This window comes from Bos taurus, chromosome 21 (assembly GCF_002263795.3).
Source record: "Bos taurus isolate L1 Dominette 01449 registration number 42190680 breed Hereford chromosome 21, ARS-UCD2.0, whole genome shotgun sequence".
Lineage (NCBI taxonomy): Eukaryota > Metazoa > Chordata > Mammalia > Artiodactyla > Bovidae > Bos > Bos taurus.
The window spans coordinates 8,477,614-8,496,601 of record NC_037348.1 but is presented as its reverse complement, the minus strand read 5'-3'; positions in this window follow the sequence as shown (position 1 = coordinate 8,496,601).

Here is an 18,988-nt window from a genome sequence, read left to right as displayed (position 1 = left end):
GTGATGGACAGGGAGGCCTGGCATGCTGTGATTCATGGGGTCACAAAGAGTCAGACATGACTGAGCAACTGAACTGAACTGAACTGAGCAGTGTGCCAGCATTAATTAGTTGTCACTTAAGGGCATGCCATTTAATGATTTAGTTCTACACCTATCTGAGTGTACGTCTCACCTCCTGAGTGAAATGTTCCTCGACCTCCCCGGAAGAGTTGATCAGTCCTTTTTCTCTTATCTCCATGCATCTATCTACAGTATAACATCCACTGGCTGATCTTGGGTTCCCTAACAGCCAGGACCGTCTAGAATGCACCTTCCCAACTCCAGTGTTTAGCCCAATGTTACCCAGGACTTAGCAGGTCCCCAGCAAGTACTGAGTAAATAAATGAATAGCAAATGAATGCATTTCCTACCAAGTGCTTTGTACTATGTTAAAGCTGTAAAAAGGTAATGGGAAAGAAGAGTTGACTAAAACAGCAGTCGTCAAATGTGAGTGGGCATCAGAACTCCCTGGAGGGCTTGTGAACACACAGAGCGCTGGACTCCAGACCCACCCTCTGATCGTGTAGGTCGAAAGGCCTGAGCATGCGCATCTATAACAAGCTCCCTGGTAATGCTGATGCTGCAGAGGTGGGGGCCGCACCGTGAGAACTACTGGCCTGAAGAAACAACCTTGATGTGGCTCCCCTGACTCCAGGGAGCCTACTGCGCACATATGCAACAGGGAGGAAACAGGAAGAAGGATGCGATTGTGGACAGTACAAGCTTCCTGTAAACATACCGCAGACAGTGGGGCAGAGCGCGTCTGTCAAGGCTGACTTCACTAACTTATTTCAAAGAGAAGGATAAAGATCTTAAGAAGGTGAATGATTTGTCAGAGGTCGACTCAGGTACAAGGTAAAAGAGAAATGTGTGCCTGTGAGCACCAAATGACATGTACCAAAATGCCCATTTTTTGATGCTTAATGATCCCAAACTGGACAAATGTCCATCAACAGTAAAATGAATAAGTATATTGAGGTGTATATTCATGCAAAGAAAGATTATATAGTATTTTTTTTAAAGAACAACTACAGCCACATGCTACACCATTGATGAATCTCACAAATGCTGGTGAAAGAAGTTAGACATGAAAGAGCACGTTCTGTTAAAGTCCGTTTATACCAACTTCAAAGAGAGGCAGAACAGATCTCTTTTGGAGGCCAGAAGAGTTACTCTGGGGAATAAAGTAAGTGAGGGCACTTCAGGGGAGTTTCTGGAGGTGCTGTTGATATTCTGCTTGTTGACCCAGGTGGGAGCTGCAGAGTATGCTTACTGACGTTTTCACACTTTTCTGCATATATATTATACTTCAAAATACAGAGGGGTTTTCTATTTTTGTTTTTTTTTTAAGTGGTTGAAATGAAGAAAACAGACATTAGCTGAATCTATGAGCTGAATCTATCGCAGTTCTTGTCCTGGGAGCTGACCCAGATACCCATCAGGAACAGACAGGAAGATGGTGGTGAGCTCTCCCAGGGGACAGAGAGGAACAGGGTCACTGCAGATGCTTATTTCAGGCCAATTTCACAGGCGCAACCCATGAAACTGTAAGATAAGCTGAAGAGTACAACACGTGTATTAATCTTTTACATGAGAATTATAGAGTTGGAACATACCAGGGAGATCATTAAAGTTCAGAAGAAGAACTTACAACAAATTTTCTTAGAGCCTTCCCCATAAACCATCTCAGTATTTATCTCAGCTGGGAACTTGGCAAGGTGGGCCAGGCAGCTGTCTTTTTTGGCTGAACTCCCCACCCCTATAAAAATGTTTTTCCATTGGATCCTCTAACCTTTCTCAGTCTTGAGGAAGACTTAGTTCTCAGCTCATAAGATGACAAATTCTTTTCCTAAACCCCATCGTTCAGATACCTTTTCACAAACTGAGAAGGCTTCTGAGGAATCTGAAAGCATTGATAGCAAATCCTTTCTTGGGAGATGACACCATGTTTGTCCAAGACGTTTCTGTAAACCAAGCAGCTGAGCAGCTCTGCAGGCATTGTAAACATCTGGCTAGTTCAGAAATACAGCCTCCTAACTGATCTATTACAGTAAATGGTCTAGACAGCGCGACTGGAACTCCTCGCTTTTTTATACTTCATAAACCTGTATCTAAGTGCAGGTGAAGTCAGTTGTAAATATAAAAACCACCAGAGCGGAATGGCCTTTGATTCTTTGTTTATCACAGGCTAATTAAAACACAAGCTGAACATAACTCAGTTCTTTAATGGAGGTTACCAGATGTGTTATTACTTGACCCTGCTCAGTATGAAGTCCTTGTATAATAACTATAATTTTTTTTATTTAGTACAGCAGCCCTGTTATAGTTAAGGGTGTGTCTTTCTTTTGATTACAAGGCCCACATCTAAAGGAGGGGGAAAGAGGATGGTTAACTACTGAGAACATGGTCTCTGGGCATTGAAACTATGATTAATATAAACCCTGTCCAGGAGTGAATTCTTGGCTGCCTTGCATGCTATGGTTACGCACCGTGCCGAAGACACATTTTCACTGGAAGTATAATTACTGACTTTTAAAAGTCACCTTTCATCCCAACAAACCCAGCTTTCTCTAAAGCGTTAGAGAGCCATTACAAATTACAGTTAGAGTAATAGCTTCAGCCGTTCAGCCATCACTTAAGAAGCACTTCAGCTGCCTGGAGCGGGAAAGGTCAACCTGGTAGGGCCGCCCCTCCTTAGTCAGGAAGTCATGTGGAGCTCTTTCCTGCAGGGTGGCCCTGCTGAATCGCCAGGAGCTCTGAGCACCTGGAATTAGCCACACACTCCTACGTACAGGGCCCAGCAAGCACCCCCAAACACCTGGGCATCCAACATGCACCATGCACAGTGTTATCAGTGGAGTCAGGAGGAGCATAATGACGAAATATCAACCACCACCTATAGGACTTGCAGGTGTGCTAAGTTGCTGCAATCGTGCCTGACTCTGTGCAGCCCTATGAACTGCAGCCTGTCAGGCTCCTCTGTCCATGAGAATCTCCAGGCAAGAATACTGGAGTGGGTTGCCAAGCCCTCCTCCAGGGGATCTTCCCAACCCAATGGAGGAACACATGTCACTTGCATCTCCTGCATTGGCAGGCAGATTCTTTATCACTAGCACCACCTGGGAAGCTCCACCGATAGGATAGCAGCTCTCAAAAGTCTTTTCTCCAATTCAGAATCCTTGCAAGACTCCCTTGAACCCCAAATAGACTCATCCCCATCAGTTATCTACTTGGCTGTCCCCTGGGCACTTTAAGTACAGTATTTCCAAAACAGGATTCATAATGTTCTCTGGAAAACTTGTCTTGGGTCCCACAACTCAGGAATCACACCATCCATCACTTCTTTGCCAAATCCCCAAACCTGGGCTTCATCTCTCAGTTCTCCCTGTTTCTCTGTGTCAACCCATTCCCAAGATCTGCTGATGCTACCTGTTCCCTTCTGATCCACACTTCTGCCATGATCTTCCTTCCAATTCAGATCATCATGGTATCTAGTCTTTACAACAAAGGTTCTCAGCCAGGAGCAATTTCATGTTTCTCCCCCCTCCCCCCCAACACACATGCACACCAGGGTACATTTAGCAATGTCTGGAGACATTTCTGGTTGTCACTGATGAAGGCAGGGATGATGCTACTGACATTCAATGGTTAGAGGCCAAGGATGATGCTAAATATCATTACAACACACAGGACAACCCACACAGCAAAGAAGGAGTCTAAAATGTCAGTAGCAGTGAGACTGAGAAACCTGCCCTAAAACATCTCCCTGCCAAGATGCCAGAGTCATAAGACATAAATCTTACTATGTAACTCTTCAAATATCATTGTTCCTAGAACAAAGTCCCCAAGGTCCTTCAGCCTTTGTCCCCAGCCTTCTCAGCCTCATCTGCAAACACTCTTCTCTACCTTCCCTGTAGCTGCCATGCTTCAAATGTCCACACCAGAGTCTTTCACTTCCCTGAACTTCTGGGTCTCTGGACAGCATTTTCTGCCCATGCCCACCAAGGAGTTCTCCTGTACTCAGCCTTCAGATTTTAATCCCACCCGCTATCCTACCCAGAGTATGACCTGTGCCCTCCCAAGACACACAGATTTTTACCAGCCTTTGCCTGGACTGTGTGTTGTCATTCAGCCTTGTGCATGCTCCCTGTGGGCACGGACCTCGTCTGACTGTCCACTCTATCCTCTTTCTGCCTCTCAGTAAGGTACTCAATACATGCTCATGAAAATAATGAATAAATAGCATAATATTACAGTAAAACTAGTCTCTGGGGGTATTTAGACTGGAGCAACTCAGCCAAACAAAAACTTCTATCTTGCGTAAATAACTTTCTATACTTAGACTCATTCATTAAATCAATGTCTCAGACACTTAGGATTTTAAATTCATCCACTGCAACTTCTCATCTGATATCCATGCCCCCTCTACGCAACTGCCCTGCGTGCACACAAACACACATGCACACTCACATACACACATGATCAGAGGCAACCAGCCTTGACTTGGACACATATAGTAAGAGCAGTCTGACTTCCTTGGAGACAGTTTAACATTTGAAAACACCCTTAGAAAGTATTTCTTCACAGATGGCCAATGGGCACATGGAAAGATGCTCAACATTGCTAATTATTAGAGAAATGAAATCAAAGCTACAGTGAGGTACCACTCCATGCCAGTCAGAATGGCCATCATTAAAAAGTCTACAGATAAATATTGGAGAGGGTGTGGAAAAAAAGGAGGCCCATCACTGATGGAAAATCTAAGTGCAGCCACTACGGAAAACAGTAGAGAGATTCCTCAGAAAACTAACAATAGAGCTGCCATATGACCTAGCATTCCTACACCTGGGCACGTATGCAGGCAAAACTGTAATTGAAAAAGGTGCATGCACCCCGAGGTTCATAGCAGCACTACTCACAGTAGCCAAAACAGAGAAACAAGCTAAATATCCATTCACAGATGAATGGATAAAGAACATGTGGTACATACATATTAGATTGGCCAAAAAGTTCACTCGGGTTTGGGGATGTTATAGAAAGATATGAACAAATATTTTGGTCTACACAGTACAATGGAATACTACTCAGCTATAAAAAAAAATGAAATAATGCCATTTGCAGCAACATGGAAGCACCTAGAAATTATCATGCTAAGTGAATTTTGTCAGAAAGAGAAAGACAAATACCATTGATACCACTTATATGTGGACTCTCAGATATGACACGGATGAACCTATCTATAAATCAGAAACTGAATCACAGACATAGAGATTAGATGTGATTGCTGGGGTGGGAGGTAGGAGAGAAATGCATTGGGAATTTGGGGTTAGCAGAGGCAAATTGGTATATATAGAATGGATAAACAACAGGATCCTACTGCAGAGACAGGGGATTACATTCAATATCTTGTGATAAACCATAATGGAAAATAATTTGAAAAGGAATGTATGTATAAATGAGTCACTTTGCTCTACAGTGGTAATTAACATTGTAATTCAACTATAATTCATTAACAAGTTTTTAAATATTTAAAAATATTTATTTCTCCACACTAAGCCTTAGTATGTCTCATCCGCTTGTGAGTTTCAGTGCCTTTGGGGCCTACAGGACAAGGCAAACTCCTCCCCTTTATACCTGATAGAAAGACCATCAGCCTTCCCTAGTCTTCCTGCTACCATAGCCTCTAGTTCAGTGTTTCTCTTACTGTCTGAACAAATTTCACTTGATCAAGTTCTATCTAAAAATGCCTTTGGAACAGTTGGTTAGCATCCCATAGCTTGTCAGCATCCCAAATCACCATCAAATCTTTGCAAAGTAATGTCGCAACATCCATCACAATTTTAAATGCACATGCCCTTTGATCTGTGGCATTGCCTTTCTTGGGGATTGGAATGAAAACTGACCTTTTCCAGTCCTGTGGCCGCTGCTAAGCTTTCCAAATTTGCTGACATATTGAGTGCAGCACTCTAACAGCATCATCTTTTAGGATTTGAAATCGCTCAGCTGGAATTCCATCACCTCCACTAGCTTTGTTTGTAGTAATGCTTCCTAAGGCCCACTTGACTTCACACTCCAGGATGTCTGGCTCTAGGTGAATAATCACACCATCATGGTTATCTGGATCATTAAGACCTTTATTGGGCAGCTCTCCTGTGTATTCCTGCCACCTCTTCTTAATACCTTTTGCCTCTGTTAGGTCCATACCATTTCTGTCCTTTATTGTGCCCATCTTTGCATGAAATGTTCCGTTGGTATCTCTAATTTTCTTGAAGAGATCTCTAGTCTTTCCCATTCTGTTGTTTTCCTCTAGTTCTTTCCATTGTTCACTTAAGAAGGCTTTCTTATCTCTTCTTATAATTCTTTGGAACTCTGCATACAGATGGGTAAAACTACCACACAACTGCACTGATTTCACATGCTAGCAAGATAATGCTCAAAATCCTTCAAGCTAGGCTTCAACAGTACAGGAACCGAGAACTTCCAGATGTACAAGCTGGATTTAGAAGAGGCAGAGGAACCAAAGATCAAATTGTCAACATCTATTGGATCACAGAAAAAGCAAAGAAATTCCATAAAAACATCTACTTTTGAACCCTTGTGCATTGTTGATAGGAATTTAAATCAGTGAAGCCATTGTGAGAAACAGTATGGATGTTTCTCAAAACATTAAAAATAGAACAGTCATATGATCCAGCAATTCTACTTCTGAGTATATATGCAAGTGAAGTCGCTCAGTCGTGGCCGACTCTTTGCGACCCCATGGACTGTAGCCTATCAGGCTCCTCCGTCCATGGGATTTTCCAGGCAAGAGTGCTGGAGTGGATTGCCATTTCCTTCTCCAGGGGATCTTCCTGACCCAAGAATTGATATATTCAAAGGAAATGCATATATACTTGCAGACATATCTGTATCCCCATACTCATTGCACCATTATTTTCATATCTGAGACAAGGAAAAAGCTGTGTCCATTGACAAATGAATGGATAAAGAAAATGTGATAAAGAAAATATGGTACACATATACAAAGGAATATTACTCAGCCATAAAAGGAATGAAATTGGGTCATCGGTAGACACGCGACTGGACTAGAGGGTGTCATACAGAGTGAAATAAGTCAGAAAGAGAAAAACAAGTTCATGGGATTTTCCAGGCAAGAGTACTGGAGTGGGGTGCCATTGCCTTCTCCTAAGTATCGTATATTAACATGTATTTGTGAAATCCAGAAAAAAATGGTATAAATGATACTATTTGCAAAACAGAAATAGAAACACAGATGTAGAGAACAAATGTATAGATACCAAGGAGGAATGGGGTTCCCAGGTGGCACTAGAGGTAAAAAGAACCTGCCTGCGAATGCAGGAGACATAAGAGACACAGGTTTGACTCCTGGGTTAGGAAGATCCCCTAGAGAAAAGAATGGCAACTCACTCCAGTATTCTTGCCTGGAGAATCCCCACGGATAGAGGAGTCTGGAGGGTTACAATCCATAGGATCGCAAAGAGTCAAACGTGACTGAAGCAACGTAGCATGCATACACTCTCACACCAAGGAGGAAGGTGGTGGGAGGGATTATGAGGTTGGGATTGACACATATTTACCATTGATGCTATGTATAAAATAGATAGCTAATGAGAACATATTATATAGCATAAGGAACTCAACCCAATGCACATGGTGACCTGAAATGGAAGGAAGTCCAAAAGGGAGGGAATGTATACACCTATGGCTGATTCGTTTTGTTATACAGCAGAAACTAACCCAACACTGTAAAGCAACTATGCTGGGTGGCATCACTAACTCAGCGGACAGGAGTTTGAGTACACTCTGGGAGCTGGCAATGGACAGGGAGGCCTGGGGTGCTGCAGTCCTTGGGGTCTCAAAGAGTTGGACACAACTGAGCAACTGAACTGATCTCATACTCCAATAAAAATTAATTAAAAAAGAAAATGTGAGATATTTACATAAAATGATATACAACCATAAAAAGAATGAAATGCTTCCATTTGTATGAACATAGATTGACTTTGAAGGCATTATGCTAAATGAAATGTCATACAGAGGAAAAACAAATACTGTATAATCTCACTAATATGTGAAATCTAACAAAATCAAACTCATAGAAACAGAACAGATTGGTTGTTGCCAGAGGCAGAGGGTGGAGGTGGGGGAAATGGGTGAAGGTGGTGAAAAGATACAAACTTCCAGAATAAAGAAAAAAGAAGAAAATGGACCATCACTTAAACTTTAAATATGTTAATGTTCAAAATTGGACCATCAGATGTCTTTGTGTACAAGAGAAAAAAATGTATCAAATCCCAATCACTAGCAAAATTCCCAAGAGTTCCTTTATGGAGAGATCTGTTATGAACAAAGCATATCTATCAGCATTGGTGGTCACTGAAGACACTTCAGGCTTTGAGGCTGAACATAGTTTATGGCAGGAGGAGAAGGGAACTACAGAGGCTGAGATGGTTGGATGGCATCACTCAATGGACATGAGTTTGAGCAAGCTCTGGGAGTTGGTGATGGACAGGGAAGCCTGGCGTGCGGCAGTCCATGGGGTCACAAAGAGTCGGACATGGCTGAATGACTGAACTAAAGTGATAGTTTATGAAATGTGTCAGGCTTATTGAACTTTTATCACGACTCAGGCTTTCCCATTGGAGAATGTGGAAGGACAAAAAGGTAAGGTGGTAAAAAGACTTTGACCAAAGCAAGTGCTGAGGTGGCATTCTGACCGGTGTCTTTTCTTTTCCTGCGTAAGAATTGTTTTAGAACTGTTCTTTCTCATTTGGTGTATCACTACCACATACCAAAAAACGACCACCATTTGCTGAGGGGATGGTTCAATTGTAGTTTCTACAATCTGAAACATCTTTGTTATTTATCATCGCCAGGCCCTCAGTTTCCTTGTCTATATGGACCTAATATTCCCACTTAAGTATCTTGGGATACGTGTACCAAGTCACTTCAGTTGTGTCCAACTCTTTGCAACCCCATGGACTGTAACCTGCCAGGCTCCTCTGTCCATGGGATTCTCCAGGTGAGAGTACTGTAGTGGGTTACCATTTCCTCCTCTGGGGGATTTTCCCAACCCAGGGATTGAACCCTCATCTCTTATGTCTCCTGTATTGGCAGGTGGGTCTTTACCACTAGCAGCGCCTGGGAAGCAGCTTGGGGTATAAGTTAAAAGAAAAATGATTAAATGGAGACTATACAACACATTACTAAAAAAACCAATGGGTCAACAATGAAATCAAAGAGGAAATCAGAAAATACCTCAGGACAAATGACGATGAAAACACAACCACGTTAATCTATGCCGCTGCTGCTGAGTCACTTCAGTCATGTCCGACTCTGAGCGACCCCATAGACGGCAGCCCACTAGGCTCCGCCATCCCTGGGATTCTCCAGGCAAGAACACTGGAGTGGGTTGCCATTGCCTTCTTCAATGCATGAAAGTGAAAAGTGAAAGTGAAGTCGCTCAGTCATGTCCGATTCTTAGCGACCCCATGGACTGCAGCCTACCAGGCTCCTCCATCCATAGGATTTTCCAGGCAAGAGTACTGGAGTGGGGTGCCATTGCCTTCTCCACGTTAATCTATGGGATGCAGCAAAAGCAACCCCGAGAGGGAAGTTCATAGTAGCACAGGCCCTCCTCAAAAAACAAGAAACATCTCAAACAACCTAACCTACCACCTAAAAGAATTAGATGGAGAACAAACAAAACCTGAAGTCAGTAGAAGAAAGGAAACAATAAAGACCAGAGAGGAAATAAAATGGAGGTCAAAAAACAAGGTGAGTGCTAGATCCTGCCTTACCTAGAACAAAGAATATTTCTCTCCTCCTCGGTATTCACTATCTTGTGATTTATCTCAGAAATCCAGGGTGTCCTCTGGGTTTGCAAGGTTAGTCCTAGCTACATTCCTGCAGAAGAGAGAGCTCTGACGATCTGAGCTCTGAGTCCTGTTGATGAGATGAGATGAGATGAGAGATGATGAGAACTCTGACAATCTGAGCTCTGAGTCCCATTGATGATGAGATGAGATGAGAGACGATGAGAGCTCTGAGTCATCTCTTGTTGATGAGAGAGATGAGAGCTCTGAGGCCCGTTCTCTTTGGTCAGCGCTACTCTAGTCCGCTCTGGAGGCTCGGTGATGACCTGCCGAGTGCTGCCACGGAACTCTGTGATGCACCCTATGAACCAGGAGAGCAGGTGGAGGACAGCTCACCAAGCAACATCTCTCATCAGAAAGAGGAGAGATTGGATAGAAAAGGACATCTCTCTTCTCCAGGCTTGGTTCTAACACACCCTACTCTTAAACTCAGTTATACTACTCTGCCGGTTGTTGATACACACACACACACACATATGCACATATGTGTGCATGCACATACACACACACATAGCAGTGTTCCCCTGGGATGTCCTCAACCCCAGGCTGGGGAGCGCAAGGGAGATTTCCAGTCTCAGATCCTTCCCATCTCCATCTTCGCATCATAGCCCTGAATCAAAGTCTAGGGTCCCCCATGCCAAGGCTCAGAAAAACTCATTTTCTTACACATTAAAAAGACACTCAACATGCAACTCCCCATGAATCCCACAACCTTAAATTCCATGGTCCTGTTTCTATGATCTTTTGTCATCCCAACTGTATGCACTGAGGGGATCACATTGTATCCTTTTTGGAACAAGAAACAAATATATCAGATCTGTATTTAACAAAGTTATTTAATGATGGAATTCAATTTCAACTTCTCAAAAGTTAAAATATGATCTTAGTTGCCAAATAACCTGAGTTTCCAAAGCCTAAACTTTGGTGAAACTCCATTTTTTTCCTTTTTCGTTTCCAGATAAAAAATATTCATTCCTTCAGCAAAGCTCTTAAACCTGTTTCTCTGACTGTACCTGGGTCCTTGTGCTGGGGCTGTGGGAATGGAAGGAAAACAAGGTATGGCTATTGACTTTCTCAAGCTCATATTCTGACAGTAAAAATAAAACTGTCTAAGAAACACCCTTAATGCTGGCATGTGGGCCAACCCTCCACACATCTGACTCCACCAGGAAAACACACTGATGTTTAAATGCCTACTGAACAATGTCTATATCCCCCACCCCCAGCATACAGAGGTGCTCAAGATGTCAGAAAGCAGCAGATGAATGAATGAATGATGCCCATCAAAGAAGCACCACCACAGCCTTGTCAGCTCACACTGGTCATGAAAACATCTTCATCAGTTGAGTCAGCCACTTGTTTGCCAGCAAGAATGCAATGAGAATAAAATATGGACCCTGAATCTTCTATTTTGATTCACATGTAATGTGAAGGACCTGAAATTGAAAGATCACACATTTAGTCTACAGAAAGTCTTCAAATGGTAAAAACTAGCTTTGACTTTTAAGCTTAAGCTTCAAATTCAGCTAGAACCCAACCCAACCCAGAAGCTTTAACTGGTGTGGATTTAAAGAACGAGGTTTTTCTAAGAAATATTTAACACTTCTCTAATATTTCTTCTGAGTCTGCTTCGGTCATCTGATGAATCTAGCTACTGGAAAGAAATTATTTAACCCCTAGGCTTTGAAAACCAGCCAACAACATCAACTTATATATTTCTGTGTCTCTTTGGGGAAAAACCTGCCAGCAGTCTGAGGGTTAAGCAGTAATCTGTCATGTTTGCCCTGAACTTGCCCAGTTAAATTGCAACAGCATGGGTCTCCATAATTATCTAATTGTTAGTGTTGTGCCTTTATGTAATTTATGATGTAGCATTAAAGTCTGACCCTGAGTTTGAAATGAACTGCAGTTCTGCTGACATCCAAGCTCAAATTAGTAGGTAAGCACCCAATTAACGATTATGCTTCTGAGCTTTCATTTCCATCTGACCACACTGCTACGCTAATCAGTTTTCTAAGCCGTTCACCTTCCCCATAACTAACAAGCGTTTCTTTTGCCTTTTATGGCTTTGGATGCTCTGCATCCTCGTAAAAAGCTCTCCACCACTGCTGTCTTCAAGACCGCTGCCCAAAACGACTGTCTGAGAATGAGCTGGCCAGTACTGATGCACTTTGTTGGCAAAACCAAAGGTCAGCTTGATGGGTTCCAATTTTCCTCCTCCAAAAAGGGTCACCTCTGTAGAAGGACTGGGTTCTCTAGACGGCTTCTTTTGGCTGCTGGAATCACTCAAGTGAAGGATGGCCCCCTGTGGACGTTTAGAGCATGGAATTAGCAAATACTCTCCGGCAATGGACTTCACCAAAACCCCATCATCTGTCTGAATACCTGGGGAAGGGGTGAGGGGAGAGCGGAGAGCAATGAAAAGAGAGGAAAAATCAGGCAATGTTCCCTTTCCCAACTTCACACCTCCTTCACTCTTTTTTTCCCCACCCCCTGAACAATACTCCCCATTTCCTCTGCTCATCTGCACACCACATAAACAGCAGCAACTGAGCATAAAATATTAGAATATTTTTAGAGACTCTTGATATCATTACTTTGACTTCAGTACCTGCACACAAAAAAGACACTTAATCTATGTGAATGCTCAAATGAGCATCTGCGCAGGGAAGTGATTTGCTAATTACCACGTATGCATGCAATTGCTGTACCAGGCCTGTGTCTCCTGTCTTCCCAACTGCTGTTTCTTCCTGGACCTATGTCACTAGGCATTTTGATTCCTAGTTAGCTGAGCCACTGCTAGCCTCTCCTCCTAAAGTCAGAGAAGAACTGCATACATCCCCTGCCAAACACAAAATCAGAACTGAATCTGGACTCTCCATAATTACTTTCCCTAATGTATACCCTAATTATACACCTAGACTTGCCTTCCACTCCAGATTTATCAACTTTTGGACACAACACAGATATTTTCCTTTCCAACTCATGTAGAAAAGACATGAAGTCATCAAGAATTTTATCCAGCACCAGTGCCTTTCAAACTTGAGTACCAGAAGCTTGTTCTTACTTTTCTACTTCTAATCAAACTTATTCATTATTCCAATATCAAATCTCATTATGAGGAGTGAGGAGAGGGATGAATAGGCAGAGAACAGGATTCTCAGGGCAGTGAAAATACTCTGTACTATGACACTGTAATGATGGATACATATCACTTTACACTTGTCCAAACCCATGGAATGAACTGCACTAAGAGCGAACTCTAAAGTAAATTATGGATTTGGGTGACTGGGATGTATCAGTGTAGGTTCATCGGTTGTATCAATGTGCTACTCTGGTGAGGGATGTTGATTATGAGGGGAGCTAAGTGTTCAGGGGGACAGAGGGTGTATGGGAAATCTTTGTAACCTCCTCTCAACTTTGCTGTGAATCTTAAACTGCTCTTAAAATAATCTTAATTTTTTAAAATATCATTATTAAAAAGGGTAAAAATTGAGTTTTTCTGATGAGAATGGAACTGAATCCTTCCACCAGCACCAGGGTGCCAACACCACACACTGGCACACACAGCTCAAAAGCCGGCATCCTAAGATGAACTATGTACAGCTCATACAAATAAAGAAACCCAATAAAAATTAAGCTTTGATTTGATTAGTGTTTTCTTTCTTTCCTAGTTGTCCAAAGTGGTTTCCACGAATTGCAAAATTTATTTTCATTTATCATATTTCATTTCATTCATTTTGAGATAAGAAAAGATGAAAGAAGGCATCCATGTTCTCATTTTACGAGTATTCCAAGACTCAGAACTGGCTCAGTTGGAAAGCTGGAATAAGAACTTGATGTCCCAGCCCCTTTCCTCTTTCCTCTGCACTAGTGTCTCACCCCGGAGAAGGCAATGGCACCCCACTCCAGTACTCTTGCCTGGAAAATCCCATGGATGGAGGAGCCTGGTAGGCTGCAGTCCATGGGGTCACAAAGAGTCGGACACGACTGAGCGACTTCACTTTCACTTTCCACTTTCATGCATCGGAGAAGGAAATGGCAACCCACTCCAGTGTTCTTGCCTGGAGAATCCCAGGGACGGGGGAGCCTGGTGGGCTGCCGTCTATGGGGTCGCACAGAGTCGGACACGACTGAAGTGACTTAGCAGCAGCAGTGTCTCACCTTAAATGCTCATATCACTTTGACAAGCATCACAACACACAGACACTCAAGAGGTAGTTTTTGTGGTGACAGTGAGGATGATAATGGTGAGAACAAGGAAAATTGAGTTGAATGTGGATTGAAAAGATACCCTAATACCATTGCATTTGAGAAGGATATTGAATAGCTGACTTACTATGGAAAAAGTCCCAAGATTCTGGATTTCTAATTCAACATAACTCTTCCTTATGCAAATTAGTAAAAAGGAGCTCTTATCAAGCCCAGTGAGACAAGAATGATGAGACAACTGTATCTTTGAACAGAATTGTTTATGGCAAGCAGATACTTAAGAGTGTGAAATAAGCAAGTCAAGTTCCTTCCAAAGTTAGTGGTAAGTGAATGTAGATAACACGCAGTTCTGAAAAAATGACTGCAGAGTAGTGGCCCCTGACCCTGCACATTGCCAAAAGGATGGTGCTTATACAAGAGAACCACGGAAAGCCTCATGAGACGATGGAGCTTGGAGAGAGCAAATAGACTGAAACGAAGTCCCTGACAAGGGGAGGGGAGGGGTGAAGTGATATTTTCAGTGGAAGTTCCCTCCTGTCACTAGTCCTACTTGAGTTGCATACATTCACACTTCAGGGGAAAGTTTACATTATTTGCTGGACAAGGATTTGTGGAGGAAATAAACAAACTGAAACTCCCAATTAGCCGTCACAGGCTCCCCTGTTATTCGAAGGCAGAGTGTTCCTTGAAACCTTTTGCAAGCCTCAATGACGTAAAGCAAAGAAGCAAGTACCTTAGATCTCATCTTGCTAAAGGATGCACAAAATGAATCGAGAGCCAGCCCAGATGGTCGGAGACACAGTTCAAAGCCTTGGGGCTTAATGCTGAGCTGCCAACTGTGGTTCTCAGGGAAGGAGGCTGATGGGGTTGCTCTTACTGCTTGCGGTATACGATGCCTCTATAATTGCTGCCGCAAAACAAGCACTGAACCCTATTTTCACCTTCTACCTCTCTTTCTGTAAAAATGAAAATCTTCTTCAGATTCCTTTCGGTTAGCATACACAAGTATTAATGTAGACTTTCATAAAAGTGAAGTGACATAAAGCAGATTCGAGAGCTTTTGAACTAGAAAACTCTAGATTCAAAACCAACTACCCACATACTAACAAAACCTAGCCAAGTAATTAAACCTCTCCAAGATGCCACGTTCTCACCTGTGAGGTAGGAATACTAACACCCATTTCCTTGCATAATATGAGGATTAGATGAGATAACACAGAATATGCATGTGAAACTCAGAGGACAAAGCAAGAAGGCAGCAAAGGCTATTTCCTCTCCTTCCACTCATAAGATCTCAGATGCAATGATCTGCGGCTCTCAGCCCCACAATTTAAAGTAGCTTATTAAAAAATCACCTCAAGCCTTGCACTCACTGAGTTTCCAACCTAGGAATGATAGCTAAATCTTCATAAAACCTGGACAGTGGAGTAAAAAGTGGAGACATCTCTATGTGGCCAACAAAGGTCCATCTAGTTAAAGCTATGGTTTTTCCTGTAGTCATGTATGGATGTGAGAGCTGGACCATAAAGAAGACTGAGTGCTGAAGGAACTTTCAAATTGTGGTGCTGGAGAAGACTCTTGAGAGTCCCATGGACAGCAAGGAGATCAAACCAGTCAATCCTAAAGGAAATCAACCCTGAATATTCATTGGAAGGACTGATGCTGAAGCTCCAATACTTTGGCTGCCTGATGCAAAGAGCCAACTCACTGGAAAAGATTCTGCTGCTGGGAAAGACGGAAAGCCAAAGGAGGAAGGGGGTGGCAGAGGATAAGATGGTTAGATAGCATCACCAACTTGATGGACACGAATTTCAGCAATCTCTGGGAGATAGTGGAGGACAGAGAAGCCTGGCATGCTGTAGTCTATGGGGTCACAAAGAGTTGAACATGACAACTCCATAAAACTAAAAGTAATCCCTGTTTTTCTGATTGGGAAGGTGACTACACTGCTAACTCTTAAAGGCAGAGGACGAAAAAACATGGATCAACCTCCCAACTTTCAATTATAATGGGAGCCAAAATGCAGTGATTGCATTTACCCTGGAGGATGCATGTCAAAGGCAGTGACAGGGAGAAACGACAGACAGGCTGTATCCCATCAATACAGCATAATTTTGCCAGAATCTTTCCATCTCAGCAGCCTTCATCACTGTACAGAATATACGAAGAGCTCATCACAGTTTAACTTAGATTGCCCTAGAGCCTAAAGCTAACAAGGAGACTTGTACTTATGAGGACAGAGACTCTCCCAACAACTTTGCAATAATCCCCCTGTCACAGAGCAGGACTCTATGCAGCCTTCTTAGGACAAATTTCCCATGTCCTCCACCTGTCTCTTGTTTGCAGAAAAACTTTAGCCTCTCTTAGTTCCAAAGAATAGATTTAATCAGAGAAGTGATAACATGTATAATTAAAAGAAAACAGTCAAGCAAGACAAAATAATACTAGTTTAGACATTAAACAAAATCAAGGGCTTAAAGTTTATCCTCAAGGGATATATAAAATATCCTGAGCCATATCCTGTGAGCTATTTTGAAGATACTAAAACTCCCCCACAAGGTGGAAGAAGTTAACTGTATGTTGACCACAAGCAGGTGGGAACCCAAACAGGTGGGAATGAGAAGGTTGATGATATTGATTCCCAGCTACCTCACCACCAACCAATCAGAAGAAAGTCCATGAGTTGATCATATACCCTGTAACCTTCTCCCTCATCCTGTCTTTAAAAAAACCTTTCTTTTTTGAAAGGTTTTGAGCTTGGTGCCCTCCAATGAACACCACAGTTTTCTTCACCGCAATTCAGAGTCAATAGGCTGGCTTTCAGAGAAGGCGATGGCACCCCACTCCAGTACTTTTGCCTGTAAAATCCCGTGGATGGAGAAGCCTGGTGGGCTGCAGTCCATGGGGTCGCCAAGAGTCGGACACGACTGAGCTACTTCACTCTCACTTTTCACTTTCATGCCTTGGAGAAGGAAATGGCAACCCACTCCAGTGTCCTTGCCTGGAGTAATCCCAGGGACGGGGGAGCCAGGTGGGCTGCCATCTCTGGGGTCGCACAGAGTTGGACACAACTGAAGTGACGCAGCAGCAGCAGCAGCAGACTGGCTTTACTGCATGTAGGCAAACAGACCCGGGTTTGCTTTGGTAACAGCCCCAGACGTTAATCTACTGCACATCATCTGGGTGTCACTGGGAATCTGACCCAAGAAGCAGGACCACTATGAGGCATTTAGAATAGTATAAGTGTTGATAAAATTAGACCTGGAGGTTAGAGGAGAGTCTATACAGGGTGATTCCCTCTGGTGTTGTCCCTGAAGTCACCACTATTAAGTCAGCAGGCGGGTGGTCTTCCAGGGAAGCTGTGTGCAATGTGGGAGAGGGCAGTGAAAGGCTGGACCCCACACACATAAGCTGGAACCCACAGACACACCCTGGACCTCCCACATCTGTCTCTGACCACTGAAAATTCACTGTGGCATGAAGGAAGAGCTGGCATCCTCTGCCACAGAGGTGCCCATGGGGGAGACTCGATGGGAGTCAGCGGACCCGGCGGTCCGGGGTCTTGCTGAGCCTGGAAGGTGAGACGGCACGTGAGGGGCAGTGCATGCCGGCCGCCACTATGTTCTTTCCACCCTCAGAGCATCAAGTTGGCTGCTGCTTCATGTTCACCTTCCAAATCTCTCACAAACTTCTCCTGCAACCAACCCTGACGAGGAATCAGACAGAAGAGGGAACCTGGGAAGTGTAGCCCCAGCTGAGTTAAATTCACGCAGTACATAACTACCCCAGAGAATAAATAACAACGCAACGATGAAAATACACTTCACTGCTATACTGGCCGCTGGATCACGCAGCGGCCCCTTCACTCCCCGCCATCCAAGCTCCTCATGACTTCCAACCCCTGCTGATCCAAAATTCCAGCACTCTTTCTCCTGTTGGCCTGTGTTTGGTTAACCCGCCAGGGCATAAAACCTAAGTAGGCCCTTTAAGTCTGTGCCTGCAAACCTCAGGTTGAAGAAATGCCTCTGGTGGCCACAGTGTCTCTTTGCCCCTCTCCTCCAGCTCAGGATTTACCAAGGAAAGGATGTCCTAATGGAGAGGGTAATTTAATCTGAATTGCTCTTTAATCCCTGGGTAGCTCTTGATTGCCTGGCTGTCAAAATAAAATGTGTTTTTTCAGCTGCATGGTCTATCAGGCTCTCATTAATCTACCATGTTTTAATATCCATTAGTGAGCATTAATCTAAAAGGATGGATTTGGGGCAGAGATTCCATTCTTCTTGTCTTTTCTAATTTTCTATCATCAGAGAAAGTTTTCTTTTTCCCCTCTATGAAACTCCAAAGAGGATAAAATGGCTGAAGAGTGCTTGTCTCCCTGTCCACACTGACAGATGGCTATTTGAAATTTCAAAACCACTCCAACTGGCTTTGAAGTCTTTTTATTGCCAAGTGCACAGCACAGACTTAACCTCATCTCATGCTGCTGCTAAGTTGCTTCAGTCGTGTCCGACTCTGTGCGACCCCACAGACGGCAGCCCACCAGGCTCCCCCGTCCCTGGGATTCTCCAGGCAAGAGCACTGGAGTGGGTTGCCATTTCCTTCACCAGTGCATGAAAGTGACACGTGAAAGTGAAGTCGCTCAGTCGTGTCTGACCCTCAGCGACCCCATGGACTGCAGCCTACCAGGCTTCTCCATCCATGGGATTCTCCAGGCAAGAGTACTGGAGTGGGGTGCCATTGCCTTCTCCGACCTCATCTCATACTAGGTCATGAATATCACTCTTCGCTGATGACCACCAACATGCTCCTTGTTTAGGATACCTTCTTCTTTGTTCTCTTTG